We start from the raw sequence: 7,331 nt of genomic DNA on the forward strand, positions 1-7,331 counted from the left end.
AAAAAAAAAAAAAAAAAGTCTTAAGAAAATAAATTTTGTCAGGTAACCTGTTTTGAAATTTGATATTGTTAAATTTCTTATCTGCATGTATATATAGCTTTACCATTCCCTTAAAATAATCTGTGCAGCTTTAGAGAAAGGCTGTATATTTTTATTCCTATGAACCCTTTATTCTTATCTTGTCTTAAAATCTTGGTACCTTTTCTTGCTCCTTTTATCAAGAGAAATAATTTTGTGCGTGACCCCTAGTTTTCTGGCTTATTTTCAAGTTTTCCAAGCTTTCTCATCACTTTCTTCTGTAGTACTTTTTTCAGTATATTTTAATTAAAAAATTGTAGGAAGCAAATTTTGGATTCCAGTGGTGACTGTCATGTGTGCCTATCTCTTCATCTTTGACTCTTGGAGGGACTCATTTAAATCTTCCCCATATTCCCTGCCTTCTTCCATCGTTGAACGATTACATGCTAATTTGATATGTATATTTTATATGTATATACACACATGTACATATATCTTCCTTTAACAAGTCTTACAGGTGATCCTGGTACATGCTGAAGTTTGAGAAGATACATGTACATAGATCTTACACACATATATACATATATCTTCCTCACTCTCTATTGTCCATCCATCCGTTCATCCACCCATCCATCCATCATCTATTAAAGTCTTGTTGGTCATTATCTTCAGAAACTATTTGAGTACAAAACTGTTGTCTCTTTGATGAAAGTCACAGAATCCCTTAGAACTGAAAACTAAACTACATGCCTAACCTGGCTCTTCAGTCAAGCCAGGACACTCTGTCAGGTTAGCTTCATTTAATTGTTTCAGTATTGAGTCTCTGTTGGTTAGCTGGATTCTAGAAAGGGTGGTGTTTTAAAAAGTTCTGAATTGTTCCTTTTGTTGTTGTAGTTTAGTCTTTCTATATTAAGATTAAGATCAGCTGTGAATAACAGCCAATCCGCCCCCACCCCCAATGACAATGGCTTAGCCAAGATAGAAGTTTGTTATCTCTCTCTCTCTCTCTCTTTTTTCTTTTTTCTTTTTTTGGCAGAGTCTCGCTCTGTCACCTAGGCTGGAGTGCAGTGATCTTGGCTCACTGCAACCTCCACCTCCCAGGTTCAAGTGATTCTTATGCCTCAGCCTCCTGAGTAGCTGGGATTACAGACATGTACCACTATGCCCAGTTAATTTTTGTATTTTTAGTAGAGACGAGGTTTCACCATGTTGGCCAGGTTGGTTTTGAACTCCTGGCCTTATCTGACCTGCTCGCCTCAGCCTCCCAAAGTGCTGGGATTACAGGCATGAGCTACTGTGCCTGGCCCCTATTGTCTCCTGTTTTTAAGTCTGAGATAGTCACAGGTTAGTGGGGAGTGACACAGTGACAGGGGCCCAAGCTTCTTCTATTTGATGCTCCACCATTTGTGACCTTCATCCCCAAGGTGACCTCATGATCCTGGATGGCACTTCTGACTTAGCTATGTGCATATTCTAGTCAGAGGAAGGAGGAAAAAGGGGGAGGCTAATGACACCCCTTTCTTTTTAAAAGGGAGAATAAAAGCACTCTGTCATTCTTAAAGGCGAAGAATAAGGGCTCTGCTCCCCTTTTATAGAACATATCTTGAAATTTTCTTCTGCCACTGACATATCATCTGAAACTTACCACATGGTTGTACCCAGCTTCCCAGTAGGCAAGAAATCTTTCTTTTGTTCCCACTCCCAAATTGGAGGCTCCTTTACTATAGAAGAAGAAAAGAATGGATATTGAAGGACAGTTCCTGTATTAATTCCATCATTAACTGTCTTCTTGGCTAAGTGTTCAAGTTGGTGATCCTTGTTAGGCAAGTTTTAACTTGGCTACTCATTAGTATATCTTTTCAGCATCTAAATTGCTTTTCAAAACTGAAGATGCGTAACAATTTTAATTGTGTAATAAAGACCAGGCCTGTTGTTACATCAGTAAAACCAATACATTTCTTCTAGCTTAAGGAAACCATTCAGAAAATGAATGGCCCAGACTATACTTTATAGCAGCAATTCTCAATGTATGGTCTGGACCAGCAGCATCAGCATCACCTGGAGCTTGTTGGATGTGCAAATTCTCACACTCCACCGTAGACCTACCTCCCAGGAACTCTGGGAATGGGGCCCAACAGTCTGCATTTTAGCAAGTCTTGCAGGTGATCCTGATGCATGCTGGAGTTTGAGAACAACCATTGCACAGAAATCATAAGGATGCTGTCTCAGTTCTGCAGACTTTAGGCAGTACAGCATATCATTTGGTTTCCTATGGCTTTCTTGATGACAGAGGTTCTGAACAAATATGTCATCCTAAGAAGGAAGGATACCTTTCTCGTTGACTTCAAATAAACAAAACTTCAAAGCCTAACAAAAACGAATATATTTAGCAATATTTTGACTTATAATTTACTTTAAAATTTAAAACTTTATTTGGAAATAATTTAAAATTTACATATGAGATACATGAGTAAGAATGGTACAAAGAACATTCCTACACCTTTACCTGGATGCGCCTGTTGTTCACATTTTACCCCATGTGCTTTATCATTTGCTGCCACGTTCTTCTCTTTTTTCCTGAACTATTTGAGGATGAGTTGCATGTGTTGTGGCCTGTTTACCCTTATATACTTCAGTGTATATTTCCTGAGAATGAGGGTATATTTTAAGCAGATCTTTGTGCAGTTATTAGCTGGAGTATATTCAATATCAATATAATACTTTTATGGAATCTAGCATTCATGTTTCAGTTTTTTCAACAAACCCAAAATATCCTTTATGAGAGCATTTTTTCTCCTCTCTTAAAGAATCTACTCTAGGATTATGTAACACATTTAGTTGTCATGTTTCTGTAATTTCCTTTAATCTGTAACATTTTTATAGCCATCTTTTATCTTTTATGACATGAACATTGCTAAAGAATACAGTCTTTTTAAAAAAACAGAATATATTTTCAGTTTGTTGGATGTTTCCTCATGATTCGATTCAGGTTATGCATTCTGGGTTGGAATAATACATTGGTGCAATTGTGTCTTTCTCAGGGTGTCCTTGGGGCACGTGTATATGCAATAATTTGGAACAGAAAAAAAGTGTTAGGTAGAATTTATAACTTAAAACTGTGTGCATGTTGTCTTATTTCTTTTCATTGCTGAAGAAATTAAGCCATGAGCAATTCTAACAGAAGAGCGTATTTTCCCTTAGTCAGTTTGGAAAGAAGAATAGTTAAATTACATCTTAAGATGGTACGTTGCTTTGCTCCCATCTTGTAATTTACTTGTAATTTCAAAGCAAGGCAGAGGACCCCCAAAAAGGAAAAAAAAATAGAGGAGACAAAAAAGAGAGATGTAACTGAATTTTTGTGAAATCTACATAATTGAGAGCTCTAGCCAAATTTAACCATTCCACAATGAAAGTATACTTTAAAACATCATGTTGTACATGATGAGTACGTACAGTTTTGTATGTCAATTTACAAATATATATGTCAATTTGAAAAAATAAAGCTCCATAAGTAAAAGGCTTAAGTGTGTCAATGAGAAATGCGCAAATGGTGACATACTTGAGAATACCGATGTTGTTGGTGTGGGATTAAGTTACAGAGTATGAGGAGACCTCCACAGAGGCTGATCACGTTGACCTTCCAAAAGTTCAAATGTTACTGTGCATGAAAAGCCTAATCATCTAGTTATCATAAACCATTAAAGGTTATCATATTTCAACATGTACGTGTTTCCATAAACTGGGAATGGTAATTAAAAATGATTCACAGTTCTTGTGTGAGCACCAATGCTTTGCTGTTGTTCAGTATTTTCCCACATGGAAAATTACAGAGTTTTTATAAGCCTTAAGTAGATTTGGAAGAACTTTAGAAAAAGTTTGGGCTTCTACAAAGCATATTAATTTATTGGAAAATGACTAGGCTTTGTTTCTTGGGGAAAATACTTAGTGTGCTGAGGAACAGTGGTATTGTTCTCAAATTAATGGAAAAATTTCCATATTTTGCCCTAAGTTAAGACTCTGGGAGGCAGAAACAGTGAGGGAGCTGTCTGAATACAAGAGGAAGGTGCTGCCGTTTCATAAGCTCTGATGTATTCCTTGGATGTCCTGCTAGAAATGTTGGGAAAACATCACAGCCTACATACTTCAGCACTTTCAGGAAAACTTTTATCCTCTGTCCTGCTCTGTTTTTGGCTCACTTTGAAAAATACTAACAACAGTTTGTGCTGTATTAGAAATTTAAAAGATAGTCATATAAATGAATAGACTTATGAACAATTTTAATTGTTTATGTATTTTATATGGGTAGGCTTCTAGGAGGGGCTTCTTGGGAGGTAAACCATTACCTGTGTTCCCCCATGAAAGGGCTATAGGTTAGTACATACCCTGTTAGCCCATAGGAGTCTTATTGACCAAGGTGTAGGGATCACTCTGAGTACAATGGCCTTGCCCTAAGCTTGGGTAGGTCCTGAGGTACTTACTCAAGTCCAGGGATCATCCTGCTCTCTGAGGACCAAAGTATCCATAGTGACAGCTTGGAGACACTGGAAACATAGATGAATTTGACACTTTCAGGATCTTTTGGAGGTATCGTGTTGTTGGTAGTGATCTTTGTGTCCTTCTCTGCCACTTCCTTTCTTTGGGGATGGGACATTCGGAATTCCCTCCCAACCTCCAACTTTGTCTTGTCTATTGGGAAGGCGATTCCATTCACAGAAATCACTCCATCCATTTTGTGTGCACACTCTCTCCTTGTCCTTGTCTTTTCTGCCTTTGCTCTGACATCTAACATTCCTCCCCTTGCCTTTGCAGGCCCTTTTCTTCCTTGTTTTCAGAAGCCCTCCCCTTTTACTCACAAGCATTTTCATCTTTCTTCTCTTACTGTAATGCAGCTAAGACAGACAGGGAGAGGGAGAAGAGAGGACCACCACTGTCAAGGCCCTCTTTTTACCCCCCAGCAAACACAGTATTTCAGAGGACACTTTGACCTCCTTTAAGCTTGATGCTGGCTGATATTTCCAATTTATAGCATTTTAGTAGTCCTGGCATTCTCGGAGGCTTACTTCATCCATCTTTAATACAAATTATATTTCTGTCATCAGAACCTGATGTTGACAAATGTGCACAAGCTAGTGGCTGGAAGTGCCACTAGGTCTGGCTGATTTATTTCTATACTTCTATGTATTTGAAATAGCCCCAAAATTGGCCTACCTCTCTCTCTGTTGCCTTCTCCCTAAAAAGTTACTGTATTTTAGGTTTAGTTTTATCTTATAACAAAGCAGACGGGATAATTCAAAGTGTCAAAAAACCTGCTGCCATTCAGCAGAAATGAGGAACCCAGGGCAGTGCTCTGTTTAGCATCCTAACGTGTGTTTCCTTTTCTATGCAGGCTGGTTACATGTCTGGGATGCTGGTGCCTGTAGGGGTTGGGATAGCTGGAGCCTTGTTCATCTTGGGAGCCCTCTACAGCATTAAGGTTATGAATCGCCGAAGGAGAAATGGTTTCAAAAGGCATAAAAGAAAGGTATGGAACCAACAATAGCAAAACCTAATCAGTTTCAGAACATTCTTTGCTTATCTAATTTACTTAATAAAGCACACGGAGTTTAATGATGCTTGAGCGGTATTGACGTGCCCAGTGGTCTGGATTAGCTGCTGTAGCTCCTGCCTCGGCTTCATTTGTTAGTGTGTCTTTTAAAGGGGGCCTGTTTCTCAGCTTTGCTCTGCGGCAGGAAGGGTTTAATGCTTTTCTGTTTTCTTTCTCTAGCAGAGAGAATTCAACAGCATGCAAGATCGAGTAATGCTCTTAGCCGACAGCTCTGAAGATGAATTTTGAATTGGACTGGGTTTTAATTGGGATATTCAACGATGCTACTATTCTAATTTTTATTTTGGAGCAGAAAAAAAAAAGAACAACAACCTGCCACATTGCTGCTATCAGGCCGTTAGTCCTAGTGTCTGCTGGGTGCTGGGTAGTAGATTTTTCTTGTACTGAGCAGAAATGGCATGCTGTATACTAAATGTATCATGCAGTATTTGGTTTTATTCTGTAGTGAATTTTCCACAACTATGGGCTACAACTCATAAATATGCAGCATATATGTTTTTCAGTAGGAGTTGCTACATTAGGCAGAGTAAATATTTTGTATTTTTCCACAGTGTCTTTTCCTTGATTTGAATTACCTGCATTGAGAATAATGATTGTTGCCACCAAGGCATGCCTGACTTTGAGATATAAATCTTTACAAAGAATAACTTCTCATCATTATACTCTACCTACGTGAAACCATGGGCTTGTGAGCCATGGTACATACTGCATTTGCATCAAACTAGCAGCAACTCAGAATGAAATCATTTTCATTAAGAAGTTCTCTCAGCATATTAGGATTATGTGTAGATTTGTACGTATTTTGCATTATGTGCTTCAGTCTCCTAGTTTTATTATTTCTCACCTTCTGTTTTATTCTTATTCTTGGTGAGGAAAAATGCACTAGAAATAATACATTAAATTGACTCTTAGTCTTAATGTATGCTTGCAGTCTTAAATAGTGTGATTGAGTCCAGCAGAGTCATACATGCTTATGATTAAGAGGTATGCTTTTTGTGGTACTATTTGATTTTGCCAAGAAGAAATGAGGAAGACATCAAGAATGAGATGAGGGTAGGTAAGCTCTCAGAGCATTTCTCTCTGCCATTTGGTTCTATGCTTATGTGGCTACTGATGTGACTAACTCAGAGTGTTGTATTTCCACATCTGTGGTCTTCACCATGGGAAAAGTGGGCTACCATTGGTCCTTATTTGGCTTTATTAGAAAAATAGACATTCTATCGTTTGTCTGCCCAGTGACCAGAGTCCTGGTGCACAACAGAGCTCGTGGGAAACCAGCCTCTCTCAGGGCACCCCGCTATGAGGATGTTAAACTATGTTCGATCATTTCTCATCTCCCTTGGAATATAATTCCCTGCTCTATACAAAATAGGATACTCCAATGCGCTATTTGAATCTAAGAATTGAGGACTTGTAGTTAGTTGAGTTTTGGGGTAAAGACTTGGCTCATATGGAAGAATAAAGGTTATTTATTAATAGTGCTGTCACTGTGGAGAACTTGTTGGGGTTTATTAGAACTTGTCTACTATGTTCAAGAAAAATTGCACAATTATTCCTCATAGCTACTATGTGAGGTAGGACATATGTTTTTATTCTCCCATTTGACTGAAGATGGAACTGAAGCAGAGAAGTGAAATGATTTTCCAAAGTTGTACCTAAAGAGAATCAGCGTGAGAACCCACTTGGACCCAGAGCCATGCACCCTTAT

At 38.3% G+C, this 7,331-nt stretch overlaps 1 long non-coding RNA gene across 1 annotated transcript in view; it reads left to right on the forward strand.

Moving 5' to 3' along the window:
• LOC108529727 (uncharacterized) overlaps positions 1–7,110 on the forward strand; it is an 8,752-nt gene extending 1,642 nt beyond the window's left edge. Inside the window, exons 2-3 of the long non-coding RNA XR_001885654.1 lie at positions 5,405–5,539; positions 5,783–7,110. This is a non-coding gene — a long non-coding RNA (uncharacterized LOC108529727). The remainder of the gene's footprint in view (positions 1–5,404; positions 5,540–5,782) is intronic.
• Positions 7,111–7,331: the final 221 nt, after the last annotated feature.

The sequence above is a fragment of the Rhinopithecus bieti genome, unplaced genomic scaffold, assembly GCF_001698545.2.
Source record: "Rhinopithecus bieti isolate Rb0 unplaced genomic scaffold, ASM169854v2 scaffold_6717, whole genome shotgun sequence".
Taxonomy (NCBI): Eukaryota; Metazoa; Chordata; class Mammalia; order Primates; family Cercopithecidae; genus Rhinopithecus; species Rhinopithecus bieti.